Here is an 18,365-nt window from a genome sequence, read left to right on the forward strand (position 1 = left end):
CAATGAGTTCTTAATATACTCTCCCCTAAGGAGGCCCTGTGCTGGCTGCAGAGATCCAGGCTTGGAAAGATGGTCTGCGCTCTTGCTACAAATTCTAATACTATGTAAGAGTTTCTCATGAAAGTCCTGTTGTTGACACTGGTCACAGCAGACAGCAGCCAGCAGCCTGAAGGCTGTGTCGGCAGCCACAACCTCAGTTCGTGACCATACCCAGTATGATAATACATTGGGTGGCATTCTGGCCCTTTCTGCATTAAGACAATAATAAAACTCCATATGCCAATATTTTACTTTCCCATGAGAATATGTTTTCTATTTCCTTTAGGACTTTTTCTATTAATAGGCAAATATTAATCCTTAGATGTTTGGCTTCACAAATCTAAACTGGCTCTGGGCAGGTGCAGGAAAGAGGAAACTCATTTTAAGAATACAGGATCTCAAAGGGAAACTGCATGTTGAAGGGCAGGTTCACTAGGAAAAGGAATCTGATGGCTCCAGCAGTGCAGGCAGTGGCGTGAAGTTGAACCTCTTGTGGGGTCACAGCTGAGATGAACTTCAATCATTCTGTTTGTTGTCCACCTCCTCAAGAGTCTGAATCTCAGAGAGAGAACACCCACTTTGTTAAAACCATCGGATGGGTCAGATCTATGCCCTCCCATTGGGCACGTGATTGATGCTGGCCCACCAAAATGTAATTAATGTAATAGTGCAATCAGAAGAAGGAGGGATAAAGACTGAAAAGCAAATGTCACAGGTGTCTACAATGAGGAATATTTTGAATCAGAGAAGCAAGGGATGATTGTTAGACATATTAAGGGCTCTTTGAAAAGTAATCATCTAGTTAATCAGAAGAATTATAATTCTATATTCCACCAATATGCATTCCAGAGGAAATAGTGAAGAATTCAAATTACATTTAAAAACAATCAGGATAAAGAAAGGCACCCAAAATAAAGTTACAATCAAGGAAAAGTCCAAAAGAAAGAAAATTAGAAGAGTTTCTTGCTTTATAAATGATTTCGTTTGTCAAAAAAAGAACCAGAATAAATAGAATGCATATTATAAAGTTGGGAAATTCACATTATATTTAGCAAACAAAGAGTTAATATTTCTAATATCTTCTACAAATCAATATAAAGAAGGTGAACACCCCAATAGAAATATAAGCAGAAAACTTTAAGTGACATTTTACAAAGAAGAAATGTAAATGGTCAAAGAATATGCGAAAATACATTCAATCTCCCTAGCATTCAAAGAAATAAAATGAAAATAACAATGAGATGTCATTTTCACCTACTGAATTTTCAATGATACTAAAAATCATTATACCAAGTCTTTAGGTGACTACAGGGAAAGGGAAGCTCCCTTGATAACAGTTACAGGTTTTCTAGGCTGATTATAAGTACATGTCTTTTTAAACTGAGGCTTTAATAGTTAAGATTTTATAGGCAGTTTGTTGCTGTAGTTGCTGAAAGTAAAAGAAACTGACTTTGGTACGAAATAATTGTTATCAGGGGATTATGATAGCTCACGGATTCCAAAATGGTGCCCAACAGCCAGGTCTTAAGGATAGTGTGAATCTGGTAGCTTAGGAATCAGGACTTTGCCAATGGAAAGAATTAAGTCAGCCCTTAGGATCCTCTCTCTCTAGAGCACTGCCAACGTCACACTGCCCAATCATGGTAGAGTGCTTAGTAAGACCCATGGAAAGCTGTTTCCAGACCATGCTATATAGGACTCTACATTGAAGCCTTGTCATGTGTGATGAGGTATAGTTCTAGAGAACTGAGCTGACTCATGTGTCATTTTAATGTAAACTACAATAGAGACAAAGAAAAGGAAGGAATCTAGTGAGAATGATTAGCAGTCCTGCTGCTGATATTAACTCACATCTGAAAATGAACCAATGAGTTTTTATTTGGTTCTTACTGTATGTTGAAAATTATTGTAGGCGCTAGAAATTAATGCACCCTATCTTGCAATATGTAAATTTCTTTAAGAAAATTGCATCTTGGTATCTTGCTAGCTCAGTTCATTAGATGTCTTCATGTGTGCTTTCTGGTGTCATGTGTTTGTGGTGGTTCTCCATGATTTTACTTGCAGTTTATAGATAATGTCTTATTTTTGCTTTATACTCTACAGATCCTATGTTTGTAATGTTTTTAGGAGAAAAATAATGTTTGGAGTTTTATCTTTGCTTGCATATGTTACAAAAATTTCAAATGCATTCAGTAAACTTTGAAATTTCTATTTATATAAAAATATAAATTACAAATAATTCTAATAAAGGAAGCCACTTCGTAGGGTTCAGTCTTAAGGCCACACATATTACTAGTCAAGTCTAAGTTACTTATTCAAATATCTGTATATGGTAAGCCTATTTAAAAAAATTACATTTCAATTTTTTTATTAATAAAAGCTTCCCTATATCAATTTTTAATGAGACATGACAGAACAATATTAGAAAAAAATGATGCCATAAATTAAATATGAAAAATTATATGTAGAAGTAAATGAAACACAATAGTTAAAATCATGGACTCTGTCATTTAATAACTTGGTGACCGATGGTAAATTATCAAATTTCTCTGGTGTGTAATTTTTATTATATGAAAAGTGGAAATATTAATAGTTTTTAGCTCTCAGTTTTATGTGATAATAAATAAGCTAAGACATATCAAGTACTTAGAAAAGTAACCAGCAAATAATTTTAGTCAATGTTCACATTATTATTAATGTAAATATCAGATACTGGAGCAGTGATGCACACAAATACATGATAAGCAGGAAGTGCAGAGCATATGGATTCCCTTAGGTTAATCTGTGATCAGCTCATGATTTGAAGTAGATTAATATAGTAATTCAGAAAACTTGAAACATGAGTTACAGAAAGTTAGATTACTGAACCCAAATTAAGTGAACAGAACAAATGTATAATGACATGTATTCCATCCCAACTGATTTTTAAGAAGTGTTAGTTGGCATAAATGGTTAAAAAGTTGTCTGTAATTGACTGTAGGCCATATCATCCAAACACACCTTCTGGCCTTTGAAGACATCGGTTTCCAGCATGAGTAGCATATGCAGCGACCATTATGGAGCCTTAAGGGTAAGCTATTGAAGGTAAGCATTTATTTGTTCAACCTTTATTTATCTAGAGGCAGTGTTGACTGTGTTTTCCAGAGTTACCTCAAAGAATAGAACAACAATTAGGCTTGGGAAAGGCAGAGAAAAATCTTCTGAACAGAGCAGTAAGGTTGTGAATTTAAAAGTAAATGGTAAGGAAGACTAAAGATTGAAGAGATGGATTATCAAAGGACCAACTTGAGGGAAAAAGATAAAATGATGTGAGATCACAAATTCTTATTTAAATGTGTGTGCTGAAGTTCTTTTGAAAAGCAAAGAAATACAATGGGAACATAAAAGCAAGACCGCCATCACACAGCAACGAATTTGGTACTCAAGGTATTAATTTGAATTCCCACTTATATGTTGAGTTTAAAAAATATTAATAGCAGCAAAACAAGCAAACAGACAAAAAGGTGGTAGTGGAAATTAAATAAAAATATTAAGTATCCTAAGTTGAGTGAACTCATATAATTATAAGATAGGCTTCAGGCCACTTACGAAATATACATTTGGACTTGAGGACAAGAATTGCAGCTCACACATCTTCATATCCCCTGACTCACTGAGCACATAGCAGATATTCAGCAAATATTTGTAAATTCTTCATGGAATACAAAATAGGTACAAGACATTGTCCTTGCATTTATAGAACTTCCACTCCGTAGAGACAGACCAAACTAACAAATATCCATTCACTGAACAATATTTATAAAATGTATACCCCATGAAATTTTAGATGATAGTAACATAATAAACTAGTACATCTGATAATTTTGTAGAGTCAACAAAGAGAGTTTAAAAAAATCAATGTGTTTCTTAGTATGCATAGAAGATTTTATGGAGAAGACAGGCATTTATTTGGGCTTTGAAGAGTAGGGAAATTTCAGAAAGGTGGAATGAGAAAACATCGGTAAAATGCTGTTTTAAAACTATCAGCTTCATGGTGAATTACAAAAACATTATTAATATTCATGGTATTGGAGTGAACACAAAAGAAACAAAGAAACAGGAATGAAAGGAAAGAGAAGAGTTTATTCTGAACCTATTTTATCAATTCCATATGAAGCTGCTATTTAAAGGCATCATAATTTATTTCCACATGATGAAACTGGTAACTGTCACACTGCTGGATCTATTAGAAGGAACTATGTCTTTTGGTTCAGTTAATTCAATTCCACAAGTATTTATTAAGCACTTATCTGAGCAAAGCACTATAGAATCATCCATGTACAAGCAATTAAAATTTAACTGGTTCAGAGAATATTTCCTACATCATTTCAACTTTAAAAAGAGTTGACTGTTACCGTATCCTTTCTAGATCTTCTTCTAGAAGTGTTTTAATTTAGAGGTTTGAGATTAGAATAAATGTATTATCACCCAAGCTGGGTACCTCAATTTTCATGTTCAAACTGGGTTTAGAGAAATAACATTATTAAAAAACAATATCTTGTCTCTTTAGAATGCCATTTATAATATACTTCACCTCTCTTAGCTTATTGGATCCCCAGGGAAGACCATTAGTTTGTTGCATAGATGTAATTTTTATTTTGCATATCAGAAAACTGAGGTGATTATTAAATGGTTTTGCAAGAGCCATCTACTGGTTGACTGTTTGGAAAAACCACACCTTGGACATAAGATCTTTAGAAGAAAAATCAAATGTTCTCTCAGGTGTACAGTGTTGCAACAGAAGTAGCCATGCTATCATGCTTTCCAGTGAGGAATTTAGCTTGCAGAAGCTTTTCCACTGTTTCTGAAGAGACTGAATAGTAGTTTGTAAGAAAAACTTGTTGAGGTAGTTCTCTGAATGGTCTGCTAGTGTTGTGGGTCTAACAACCCAAAGGTTTACTTAGGTAAGTAAAATGATGGAGAAAATTATACAAAATTTTCAAAAAATTTGATGAGTATAAACCAGTAGTTCTTGCCAGGGATTTTTTACCTTTTCTTCCCTTAGAGAATAATTGGTAATGTTGTAGACAGTTTTTGATTGTCACAAATGGGAGAGATAGCTGCTACTGGTGGTGTAAATGGCATTACTTCATTCTTTTTATGGCTGAGTAATATTCCATTGTATAATTGTATACCACATCTACTATATCCATTCTTCTGTCCGTGGACATTTAGGTTGTTCCCATGTCTTGGCTATTGTAAATAGCTGTTATGAACATTGGGATGCATGTGTCTTTTTGAATTAGAGTTTTCTCTGGATCCAATTCTCTGGAGTGGGATTCCTGGATCATATGGTAAGTCTGTTTTTAGTTTTTGAATGAACCTGTGTATTCTCCTCCATAGTGACTGCACCAATTTATATCCTCACCAGCTGTGTAGGAGGGTTCCCTTTTCTCCACACACTCTCCAGCATTATTTGTAGACTTTTGAATGATGGCCATTCTGACTGGTGTGAGGTGATACCTTATTGTAGTTTTGATTTGCATTTCTCCAATAATAGTGATATTGAGCATCTTTTCATGTGCCTGTTGGCCATCTGGTACATTCATTTAATATTTATAAATATAGAGTTTGAGGACAAAAGGAAAACATAAGGCTAAAATTGAAAGCAGAAACCATTACATGGAAGATCCTGTAAAACATGTAAAGGAGAATGAACTTTATCCAGTAGGTGATAGGAGGCACGATTCAGGTATAATCAAGGGTGTGTCCCATGTGGTCAGCTCTGCTTTTTCGATAAATTAATGTGTTTGTTATGTGGATGATGGATTTTTCTCATCAAAATGGAAAAGAAGGAGCACAATTAGAGGATTCTGGGTCTGTTATAAAAACTATTTGTGAATGAAAGCATTAAATGATTAGATTGTGTACAGTAATCTTTTCTGACCAGTATATATAGCATGCATACTACCTCAGTTCACTTTTACTCCATTCATTCATAGAAGGAACAAATACTGTTGAGTCATACATCTTGTGATAGTCTTGTGTCGTGGTGGGGTGAAACTCATTATGGAAAAATAAAAACTGAAAAAAAAAAAAAGAAAGGAACTAGATAATTGCAATAATCACTCCGATTCAAAGACAGGAACCAAGGGAATTGCATAGAAGTCTGATTTACAGCTATTCAGAAAACCCACTGGGCAGGTGCTATGATACCCTTTGTTCTGGGTATAGGGGATATTCCTTGATGGGCTCTAGTTCCTGTCGTGCAAGTAGCTCGCAAGTGCATTGCTGTCTGAGGCTGTGACCCTGCCCTCTCTGTGGGCTGTCCTGTTCCGTGACACCACATAACAGCTGAGGAAGGCATTTTAGAAAGGGCGCTCCTTGCTCGCTGGGCTACATTCCAAGCCTGGCCACTTGTCCCTAGAAATCTCAGGGCCAGTGATAATCATTTAACTTCTTTAACAGTCATCATTTTGTTTGTTTGTTGTTTGTTTTTTGGTCTAGTTTTACAGCACTTTTGGCAATAGAACGCTTGTGAAAACATTTTTTAAAAATATATTTAATTTCACTGAAGGACACCTTAATCCAATCAGAGGTCTTAACAAAAGATGTGACAGTCCTGCCTCTCAGCCTGGTCTTTCTCCCCAGCTCTCTCTTAATCTGACAGTCCTTTAAAGGCTTAAGAGGCTGCAGATGAGAATCAGTTACATCTTGAATCTTTGAAAGTCCAAGGATACTTGAATTCTTTCCTCCCCTTTTATCCCTTCTTATAACTAGGCCAGTTCTTTCCTGAATTCATCTCTTTCTCACGATATTTATCAACCACAACTAGTAACAAACATATCATGCGGGTGATATTCTCAGAGTCTTCTTGTCCAAACCTATAGGTTCATTAGATGTATTTTCTGCCTTCTGAGTTCCTTCAGGTGACAATTTTGCAAAATATTTGGCCATCAGTAATACTTCACCTTTTGTTTAATCTGATCTGAAATAACAGTTTCTGTGCTGCCTCTCACTCAGCTCCAAAACCACAAGAAACATATTTTAGGTTTTTGCTTTGCCAGGACACACCTTCTAGGTATCAATGACTATATTTATATGCTGTTGCTACAATGATGCTTTGAACCCCCCAAATATCAGTGATTTACAATAATATGTATAGGTTCCCCATTTACAAATCTGTGGATTGGCTGCAGGAGGTCTACTGCAGGCTGACCTATGGCCAGGTTCTGGTTTGCACTACATGACCTCTCCTTCAAGAGCCTTGTTTGATGGAGCAGTTGTAATGTAGGTGTACTGTTGTCATAACAGAGCAAAGAGGGCAGGAGGGCTGGCAGACACTTCCACTGACCCTAAAAAATGCCACTCCAAATTGGTACTCCTTCCCTTTCGCCCCTATTCCATTGGCCAGTGAACATCACGTGGACCAGTCCAGCACCAATGGGATGGGAATGTATCCTCCTCCCAGGGCAAGTGTTCCTGAACTCTAGTCCTCCAGAAGAAGTTAGTATGTGTTGGGCATGGAATGTGTTGGGTCTTTGTGGAGCTATGTCAATCAGTGACTCCATGGATTTATAAACATTTATGCTTAAAAAAGCAATAGCGTTTGAAAATCAACACCAGAGTTTCCTTCCTTCTGAGAATGCATATAAACATATTCCTAAAATAATACAAATGAGAATAATTCACCTAATTCCTTTCATACAACCTAAAATATAATTCAGTAGGCGAGAATGAATCTATTTTCTGTCAGCTGTTTAAAAAACATGGCCCAGGGTTATCGTGTATTCTTCAAGGTTACTTAGACATTGTGAAACTCATAATTAAATTTAAAGTTTAGTTTGTTAGCTTAATACTTATTCCTAGTTGAATGAGATTAATTACCTTTCAAAAGGAAGCTTTAGAAAAGACTATTTGTTTTAAATTATACATGTCCATAAATGTAGCAGGTTTGCTGTAAAACAAAGATCATAATTTGCAACCGATTTTGAGAAATAATACTTATACTAAAACTTCAAAGATATGTTCAGGTTAATTCTGGTGCATCACCTAAGAAAAAATAGAATACTCGAGACTCAATTTAACATGGAAGAAAGATGACTTTGTCATTAAAATCAATCAAAAGTAAACTTTCAAAGTTCAAAAAAGAAAATGATATATTAAAATGAAAAATGGCTTTTATCAGTAATTCTGCTTTAAAATTCTAATAATGCTACTAAAATAAATATGATTTAATGAATGAGAGAATAGCACTGATATGTTGCCATGGGAAAAAACCTCTTTGATACAACAGTGATTAAAAAATTTTAGATTAACAGAAAAATTTGAAGAGTAAGAAGAAAATGGTGCAGGGTTGAGGAAGAAAATAGGGGAAGATAAAAACTTCTATCAATAGTAATTTGTTGGTTACTGTTCAATAAACATCAGAGGAGTTTGCAGGGCTCCACAAGAAAAGCAATAGACGGATGCTAAAGCTGATTGTAGTGAAGAAGATTTTTCCTCCAGCTCTTAAAAGTGCTGGAATGTTGCTCAAGTCTCAAGCTTAGGACTGGAATACAGAAACAGGGTTCTGTGTCACCCCTCAGTTTTGTGTAGTAAGACACCCAAATGAAACAAGCTTGAGATTCCTGCCATAATTTACTATCCATCTAAGTGCAATGAGTTATTTCTTACTGTGCTTTTTACTTATTTTCTTCTACATGATTTCCTCTGTGTTCAGAATCCTGCATCCATCACCTGATGCATCCACCTACCTGCAAAAGTGTGAGGAATGTTACAGCATGAATGCAAAGAGAAAAGGAGAAAAGCAATATTTAGCTCTGACACCCCAAGTACCATTTTCAAGTCCTTAGTAAGGCAGTAGGTTTGGGGGCTGCTTTTACCCAGCGGGACAGTATTTCCTAGTTATCTTCATTTCTTTCTATAAGATAATCAAAAGCCAGGATTTCTTAATCATAGAATTTTCATACTAATAAAGAAAGAGGAAGTAACAGCTGAGACCTTTTTGTCCCAGTTCAACTTGGTGCCGCGAGAGAGTGAGGAAGTGAGGAAGAGGGCTTGTTTAATCCCTGTAAAGACTTCTGTCTTGTTGGAGTTTAGGGGCTTTTATGATATCTGATGAAGTAGAGGGGACAGTATAGACCAGAGGGACTTTGATCTCTTTTCCTTTTGGGACTTTAAGAGGAGAAGTCCCTGCATTGTCTGTAGGGTAGCTGCCTCGGGGTAGAAGGGGCAATTCCTTCTGGGAAGGTAGCAGGAGCAAGAGAGGAGGCATTGCACCAAAAAGTCCACCTTGGCTCCTGGGTTGATAAAGACATCCAGATGGGAGACTCAGAAGGAAGCCTAGTGTGCTGGCTGATGAACATACCAGAGGGCTGAGGGGTCAGTGTAGCTGAGTGGAAAAACCCTGAAGTTAAGAGATGCCCTGTGGCCCACATGGGTGAGGGACGACATGGGAGTCGTCACTAGACATCAGGGATCCATGGTTAGAAAGAGCTAAGGAAAGAATAATCTCTTGTTTGCAAAGAGATGACCTAGCTTCCCTTTGAGCACTGCTTGAGACAAAAGACACGTCACACTATCACCAGCTAGAATGAACGCCTTCGGGGTGTCCAGTTAACCACATTGGCAAATGGCACCACTGCAGGGGACCAGGGAGCTAGTGACGGTATCAGGAGGGAACCGACTGCTCCTCACCTAAGCTCCCTCCACCGTATACTCAGATACCTCTTAGCAAAGACTTGGGGAAGAAGAGGTAATCTCTAAGACAGCATCCATACCCCAAGGATGAACTGTCTGAAGAGTCGGCTTCATTAGATTGGGATGATTTATTTTTCATCTATCCAGTTGGATGTGCTTCTGTTTGGCAAATTCACATCAGTTATATAGTAAACAAATTTAAAACACCACTACGTTTTTCTTACCCATGGGATTATGTGGGAGTAACTCATGACCCCACAACTTAAATGTCACATAGACTAAATTGGATATTTTTAAGTCAGTCCTATCAAAGATGAAAGAAAATACAACTATCTCAGTGGCTTTGCTGGGAGGCCACTACTCACGTGCCTGAGTCTTTGCTCATATCTCGCCTTGTCGTTACTGGGCTCAGATAACTAATGAGAGTTTAAAGCAGCTGACGGGGCCTGAATTTGGCTTGCAGACGTGTTCTGTTTGGCCTGCACTGTGTTATAAAACCTTGAATGAGTATTTATAAATAAAGATGTTTCACATAAAATCTTAAATTTCTGGATTTCTGTAGAAAGTATACAGAAATGATACATGGCTGGAGTGGAGCAGGACCTGGCTCTTGAAAGTAAGGGAAAACTCCTCCATTTTCTGCAGTTACCAATATAATTTCTATGAATTAATTTTTTTCACGTCCAGCTCAGGACACTCATTTTCATCATTTGCCCTGAAATTGTAAACCTTGGCTTAAAGCATATGGAGAAAACAGGGCTCTTGGACTTATAGGTACGACTGATTTTTATTTCAGATTTTCACTCTTATATTTAAACATATTTCCTAAGGATGGAACATTTTATTTCATGTATTTGCTCTAAGGTTTGTCTAATTAACTCAGCTTCACTTTCTAAGACAGGGCCACTTGAACTTTATTATACCTTACAGCAATAGTGTTTGGAATTCAAAGTATCTTAGGTAATGATGGTGCCCTGTTAGGTTATAATTCTGTGTTTAATAAATGCAGAGTTTTCAAATAAAAATGAATACAGTTTTTGCCCATATAATAAGTAAAAACAATCTTAGAGGAGAATTAATTATTTTATGAATCCAAGAAAAAGTTGAATAATCTCTGAGTGACAAGATTGCAGTCCCACTTTGGGAATATCTGAAACTAGAATGGTCAGTACTCCAAGAACTAGGTGTCAGCACCTTCCCTGCCCCAATAAGCTCTTCTACCATCTCCCCCCATCTCCTACCTATCTCTCTCTCCATGTCTCCCTTCCTCCCTCTCCCTTCTTCCCTTCTTCCTCCCTCTCTCTCCATCTATCTTCTTTGCATCTTTCTGCATAAGAGATTCATTCTCTTTCTTTTCACACTGGTTCCCTCCATATAGTTGGAAACCAATGTAACTGTGAGTTCAATCGCAGCTTGTGATGCGACGATTCCATGGGATTTCAAAGGAAGGGGAACGACTGGATGAGTTGGATAAGCTGTGAACTTCCAAAACTGATTGCAGCCAGATCATGACGTCTTTGAAAAGATACCAGTTCTTTCTAGAGCCACGTGGATGATGGAGAGCTATGAGTTACCAATTGAAAGGAAGAGTTCTAGGCAGGAAATACCAGAAAGGCCCATGACAGTAAACAAAGCAGTAACATTTTTTTAACTAAATGAGCCAGTGATTAACGATTGTGTATCTTGCATTACTTTGTAGTTAGAGCCATGTGTGCTGGAATTTTAGTTCTTCTGCTTATAGGATGACTTAAGCTTCCTATTCATCCTTCACTTGTAAAATGAAAAGAGAATACTTCATGGAATTTTCAGTTAGTGAGATGATGGATTGAAATATCTAGTATAATGTTAGTGTCTGGTGAATGTTAATTCCTTTTCTTTGTTATCAAAAATTAGTAATTTATAAGACTTTGAAATTATAAAATATTGGCATTTATATGGGGCCTTTATGATCACATTTTTTCCCCTGAATGTTCAATTTACTGGCATTCAAATCATCTGAATGAGAGGTTTTGGAATTAAATGAGATTACTCCAAGACCTATTGCTTGTGTGTGACAAAGTGGGAATTAGAATTCAAGGTTACTAGAGTACATTATTTATTCGACTGAGTTTTGATGACTGCCTGTAATGTGTCAGGTACTATCCTAAGAATTTGAGATTTATCAGTGGAAAAAATAGACAAGAATCTCTGCCTTGTGGAAATCATTCTAGTGTGAAGGAGCAGAAATTAAACAGTGAATCAAAGGGCTAAGGAAATTGTAGACTATGGCAGAAAGTGATCAAGGCCATGAAGAATCCAGCAGGGAAGGCAATTAGGAAGTGTGGTAGTTGGGGACAGGGTGATTGTCAAATAGGGTGGTCAGTGAAGGTCTCATTGAGAAGATTTGAGCAGAGATTCAAAAGAGCTAAAGGAATTACACTTGCAGATATCTGGGGAATGGATATTCCAATCTGAGGGAAAAGCCACTGTAAATGCTTTAATGGGGTAGGGTGGAGAGGGAATCAGACGTTTTGTAGAAACAGCAAGGTGCCAGTGTAGCTGTTGAGAAGTGGATGGGGGAGAACATAGAAGATAAGGTGAGAGATGTAAATGGGATCTATGCTATTCTGAGGTTTTTACTTTCCTTTCTGAATGTAGTAGGGAGACCACTGGGAATATTTTATTTGAAAAGTGATACAACCTGAGATATGGTCATAAAAAGACAATTCTGAAACTCTGTTAAGAATAGCTTACAAAAATAAAGGTGTTAAAAAAAGAGAGAGACTAGATTACAAGATAAAAACGTTGAAAATAGGGAGATGGTTAGGAGATCAGATGAGCGATGATGGTGGGTTGGACCAGTGTTTACAGTGAAGGTGGGAAGTAATTGTCCTATTCTCAGTATATTTTGAAAATGGAACCAGCAAGCTTTCCTGATGATTGGAGTATGGGGTGTAAGAAAAATATAGATGTCCCTGATACCATGCTGAACGTTTATCCTTGAGTGGATAGGCCATGGAAAGAGGATTTTGTGGCAGGGAGCTCAGAGGTTCTGTTTTGGATGTGCCAAGTTTGAAAAGTCTATCTTCCAAATGCAAATTAACGGATAAGTGAAAGAAACAATTGGCTATAGAGGTCTGGTGTTTGGGAGAAGAGCCTTGACTGGGGACATAAAGTTAGGAGTTATCTGCTAATAGATCATATTTAAATTCATGAGATAGTGATATCACAAGAAAAAACTTTGGTGTAGGTAGAAAAGAGGACAAAGAACATCCCTGGGATACATCAACATTAAGAGGTAGGGAAAAGAGGAGAAACTAGTAAAGAAATGGGAAAATGTTCAGTCAGTGAGGTAGGAATGAAAATAAGACAGTATGGAGTTCTGAAACCAAAGTAAAGAGAGTAGAACAAGAAGGAAGACATGATGACATGTTGAATGCTACTGACCAGTCAAGTAATGGGAGAAACAGAAATTGATCATTACATTTAGCAACATCCAGGTAATGACTCACCTTGCTAAGAGGCTGTTGATGGAGTAGTGGGGGCAAAAGCTTGATAGAAAGGATTGGAATTGGAGGGAATCAGGTCAAATAACTTGGTGGAGTTTTGCTCCGTAAAGGAGTAGAGAGATATGACAGGAGGTAGTCTGAAGAGGAATAGTTTGTATGCTGAAGGTAATTCAGTGGAGAGAAAATGATGTAGAAGAGATGGGAAAATCTTTGGAGACTTGACCTTTGATAGGCAAGAAGGAGTGGATCTGCTCATGGAGTGGGATTGTCTTTGGTTGTTTAGAGAGAAATACGAATGCCGGATCTGCATATGCAGGATAAATGGGTACCCACTGAATGGTGAGAGTCTATAAAATTTCTTTGATTGCTTCTATTTATTTTCAGTGAAAGATAAAGTAACAATGTCAGCCCAGAGTGAGGATAAGAAATCATTCTTAAGAAGAGCAAGAAGGAGCACAGACAGACCAGGGAAGTTTGCAGTTGTGGATTTAAACTGGTAAGAGTTGTGAGTGTCCTCTAGCCATGTTCAGTGCATGGGATAATGTCCAGAGGAAGTGAAGATTTGCAGTGACCCAGGATGTCCTAAGAAATTTCCTGTGGTGCTGTAACAAATCACCACAGACTGGGTGGCTTAAAACAACATAAATTTACTTTCCAATAGATCTAGAGATTGGAAGTCTGAAATCAAGATGTCAGCACAGCTGATGAACTCTCTACAACGGCTCTGGGGGAGAATCCGTTCTTGCCTCTTCCAGCTTCCGGTTGCTGTGGGCATTTCTCAGCTTGTGGCTGCATCACTCCAATCTCTACCCCATGGTCATATTTCCTCCTCCTCTCCAGCTTGTGGCCACATCACTCAAATTGCTGTTTCTGTCTCCACATCACTTTCTTTGTGTGTCTTCTATGTATATTTTCTCAGGACACTTGTCATTGGATTTAGGATCCACCTGCATACTCTAGTATGATCTCCCCATCTCAAGATCTTTAACATAATTACATTTGCAAAGACCATTTTTTTCCCTAAATAAGGTAGCATTCACAGGTTCTTGGAATTGGGACATAGACCTATTATTTTAGGGGCCACTATTCAGCCATAATGAGAGGGAAGGAACTAAGACTGGATGTCAACCCTCCTTTGATTGTGTATTTTAAACTATGTGAAGAGGAAAGGGGATGACATATGAAAAAGATGTTTGGGTCACAAGACTGGGCGTTTACATGAGGTTGAAGGACTGTTGGAACCACAGTGCTAGAAAAAATGACATGGAATGATAGAGGTGGTTGAATGACATATCAATTGTGACATGTGTTTTTTAAAGAAAGATTAATAAGAAAACACTATATAGCATAAATTAAAAGAAAACTCCCTGATACAAAGTAGTGATTTCTCTTCTTATACTATTTTGTTTCAGCTGTCACAGAAGCTGCATTTTCCTTGATTGTTACTACAGCTGTACATCTTAGCAAGGGTGGCCATAGGGAACTGAGGACTTTCGCGTCTAGGAGCTTGGAGGTATAAGTTAGATCGGATCTGTGTTTAAAAATACAACTAACATCATTCCCACTGGTCTCTCAGTAATTTCTCTCAATGAACTTGCCCTTTAGGCAGTGATGGTTATTGTCTCGGTGATGCTTTAAGAGTATGTTTGTTTCCAGATCCTTTGATTTTTCCCCTCTACAGTATCAACAGAAAGGTCCACTGCATTCTCCATGTGATCTATAATAACTGCAGAAGAATTATTCGTTAACATCACAGCTCCTTTCTCTCTCTCTTCCTTCTCCTCCCTGTTCCCCTCCCAATACTGTTTTCCCCAAAAGGCTGAGCTCATGTGAAATTAACCAAGTTTTTGAGAAAGAGCTTCCACCTCTGGTTATTCTAGCGCTATGTATGAAGTGAGTTTGAAATTCATTTCCTCATTCTAATTCTCAGCTTAATTGATCCAAGTCTGCATTTATTTATGGAACACTCACTGTGTGTTAGCTCTGGGAATACTAACACCCAAAAAACATGACTTCTGCCTTCAGCTTGCCCACTGTTTAGTGTAGGGATCAGAAAACTATGACACACGAATCAAATCCAGCCCACAGCTGGTTTTTGTACATCTTCAAGCTAAGGAGATTTTTCACATTTTTGAGAGGTTATTAAAAAAAAGTAGAATATGTGACAGAGACCATACACAACTTACAGAAGCATAAGATATTGACTCTCTGGACTTTTTACAGAAAGAGTTAGCTGACCCCTAGTCTGCTAAGAAAATACGAGGAGGTAATAAGACCAGCCTCACAAAGCGTTCGAATTTGAGGGTTATGTACTATTTTTGGGGGGGCGTATCTGGCCAGCAAAATCTTCTTCTAATATGAGATTACCTTTTGGCAGCAAACCCTACCTTGATCTTAGACGTGAGGTATGGGTGGTCCTGAGTCCATTACTCTTAGTTTAGGGTTGGATACTTGGAACTGATTAATCCTGCTTTTGAAGATCTGAGGTCATAGAAAATTATTCATGTAGCCCAAGTAGGTCTAGTAAGATCCAGTAATAGGACTTCTGCTACAATTATTGGGAAAGAAAACTCATTTCTCCTGGAATTATTATATGAATGATAATGAAAAACTTAAGTTGTTTAGAGCCACTGCTTCTAAGAGGGACTATATGAGAGACAGACAAACTCTGAGGAATACGGAGACAAAAATGGAGAATAGACCAAGTGCTTAAGATATATTTTGAGCCCTGAATTCAGTTGTACTAGGAGTTGATTCTTGTTTTGGGATTTGTGGTTTGATTTGTTTTGTGAGGTAATAAAATTATTATTTTTTATTTAAAATAGTTTATTTTTAATTATTTTTTCTTATTTATTAATTTTTTAAAGTTAAAGTATAGTTGATTTACAATGTGTTAGTTTCTGGTGTACAGCAGAGTGGTTCAGTTACACATAAAAAATACTCTTTTTCCTATCCTTTTTCTCTAAGGTTCTGTTACTGTAACATAAGGTTTTTCCAACTAATATCAAATTAAATTAGGAAATGAATGTTAAATAATTTATACTTCATAAGTGCTTATGAAATCCTCTTCCTTAAAAATCAGTACTTAATATGCTAAAAGAAATATAAAATATGTACATGTAGAAGGTGTTTTGAAGTTTCATTCAATCCAGCTCCCTTGTTTTGCTGAATTGGAGACTGTAGGACCCCAGAAAATTTTATATAAACTTTAAAACTTTATAATAAATTTTAAAACTTTATAATAAATTTTAAAACTTTAAAATGGAAGAATCACAGTGCTGTGTGCTACTTACTAATTGAGATATATTTAATTCTGTGTGGTAATGGTTATGAGCAGAGTCTAAGTCAGTCAGAGAAGGCTTCCTGAAAGAGACAGTGACTGAGCTGGGTTTGAAGAAGGAGTGTCTTTGCTTAGTTAAGAAGGGTGAGTTCAGTTGGCAAGTCCTAGAGAAAGGTTAATTAGCCCCTGCAGAGGGAATACACTCTGTAAAGGTCTGAACATGAAATAGGCCATGTAACTTTCTGAGATCTGCAAAGTTAAATGCAGGGGAACATTTAGTAGTGAATTGTGAGTAGAAGGAGGTTGTGGCGTTAACCCAGGGTCAGAACATGACTGTCCTTGTGTGCCGTAGTAAAGAATATGGACTATGAGAAGAAATACAGGTTTTAAATTTACATTTGGGAGAGAAAACAACCGTATAGCAGTCCAGGAGAACAATGTGGGAGTCTAAGGTATGGCTGATCTGGGGATAAGAAGATGGACAAAGGACAGGAGTCCAGATAGAGACATTGAGGTCGTGAGAGGTATATAAAAGCCATGAAACAGACAAGCTTTGGTGACTCATTCCATGTGGGAAGTGAAATAGATGGAAGAGTTGCTGAATGGGTGGAGGCTTAGGGCTGCTAGATGGATGGATGCTGGTTATATCCTTTGATAACAGAGAATAAGGAAGAGAAGCCTCGCTTGAGTTCATTTATCTGGTTTTGTTGTGAGGTGTAGGCATAGGAGAAGCATAATGAGTTTTACTTTTGACATTTTGAGTTTGGGGTGCTTATTTTCATTAAGTAGTGTTGACCATTAAATAGTGAGGTCTGGAGTACAGAAGGGAGATTTAGATTGGAGACATGGAGTTATCAATAATTATTATGTAGACAGGAGTTGAAAATACGTGATGGAGTGAGATTTGATAAGGAGAATAGTTGCTTCTGTTGATTTACTCCAGGTAAATTTATAAAATTGAATATAATGAGCAAAATATTTTATTTTAAATATAGAACATAGCAATGAATTTTGGACAAGTCATCAATATACTTCATGTCTACATACCTCAGTACTCCTGGGAATTTTAGAATTTCTGTAAAAAACTCTAGATACTATAGCAAATTTTCATAGGGATTTTGAGTCCTGAAAACTCTGCAACGGAGTCAGCCTCCTCTTACTGAAGAATGAGGAAATTGTGAGGTAGTATGGATAAAGTCTCAGACTGGAAATCAGTAGGAACTGTGTGCTAGTAATGCTTCTAACTGGTTATGCTACTCTGAGAAAGTCAACTGACATGGGTAGAACCTGTCTCCCCTTCTACAAAATAAGAAAATTAATGTGAACATTCTATAGGTATCCTTTCTGCTCAATCATTCTAAAAATCTAGGTATTTATGGATCAGTGAGTAGTTTGCCTTTCTGTTATTTCATTCTTGTGACACTCTTGACATTAAGAGATGTAAGCAGATCTGATGAGCTCAGAGTTTGTGCTTTAAAAGCAAATTAGAGATATGTAGAAATTAGCAACAATTTGAGACCAAAAATTGATCAAGCTGCAATCGGTGGTTGTTTATCATTTTGATACTTAATATTGAATTACCCTACCTGATCTTCTCAGCTCGGGGAGCTAGGGTTGGCATGACCATGGTAACCAAAGCCTGAGTCTACTCCAGGCTCCCCTTTTGCCAATGGCTCAACACAAAGTATGTGGTTTTAGGATAATCCGTTTAGTGAGCCTGTCTTGACGTTGTAAGTTCAATGATTCCATCGTTATAAATCATTCAGGATATTGAAAATAGCATGTGTTTGTGTCTTTTGCAGGCAGGTTTTTCAATTTAGCCAAAACATTTAACATTCAATTATAAAAAATTTTCCAATAACTAGATAATTGAGTAT

The 18,365-nt window shown here is 37.1% G+C and overlaps 1 long non-coding RNA gene across 1 annotated transcript; it reads left to right on the forward strand.

Moving 5' to 3' along the window:
- Positions 1 to 13,628: 13,628 nt before the first annotated feature.
- On the forward strand, positions 13,629 to 14,768 carry LOC140685581 (uncharacterized). Its single transcript, XR_012058850.1, has 2 exons — positions 13,629 to 13,704; positions 14,621 to 14,768. It is a non-coding gene; the product is annotated as an uncharacterized lncRNA (long non-coding RNA).
- Positions 14,769 to 18,365: the final 3,597 nt, after the last annotated feature.

Source organism: Vicugna pacos, chromosome 14, assembly GCF_048564905.1.
Source record: "Vicugna pacos chromosome 14, VicPac4, whole genome shotgun sequence".
In the NCBI taxonomy this organism is placed as follows: Eukaryota; Metazoa; Chordata; class Mammalia; order Artiodactyla; family Camelidae; genus Vicugna; species Vicugna pacos.